Here is a 444-nt window from a genome sequence, read left to right as displayed (position 1 = left end):
GTCTTTTTTTTTTTGAGATGGAGTCTCCCTCACTTTGTCACAGGAAGTGCAGTGGTGTGACTTTGGCTCGCTGCAACCTTCACCTCCTGGGTTCAAGGGATTCTCCTGCCTCAGTCTCCCGAGTAGCTGGGATTACAGACGTGTGCTACCATGCCTGGCTAATTTTTGTATTTTTTTGTGGAGATGGGGGTTTCACCATGTTGGCCAGGCTGGTCTCGAACTCCTGACCTAAAGTGATCCGCCTGCCTTGGCCTTCCAAAGAGCTAGGATTATAGGTGTGAGCCACTGCGCCTGACTTATTTCTCCATTTTGTAAGACGGAATGTGTCTCTGTAGATTGCCTTGATTTGGGTCTCCTGTCTTCTGGCCCTGTTCTTCCTCTGGGTTTTCTTCTTCTCGGATGCCCCTCCTCCTGGTTTCTCCATGCCCTCCCCCCCCACCCCCC

This window comes from Colobus angolensis, unplaced genomic scaffold (genome assembly GCF_000951035.1).
Source record: "Colobus angolensis palliatus isolate OR3802 unplaced genomic scaffold, Cang.pa_1.0 Scaffold83, whole genome shotgun sequence".
Taxonomy (NCBI): domain Eukaryota; kingdom Metazoa; phylum Chordata; class Mammalia; order Primates; family Cercopithecidae; genus Colobus; species Colobus angolensis.
Note: the sequence above shows the minus strand (reverse complement) of the source record.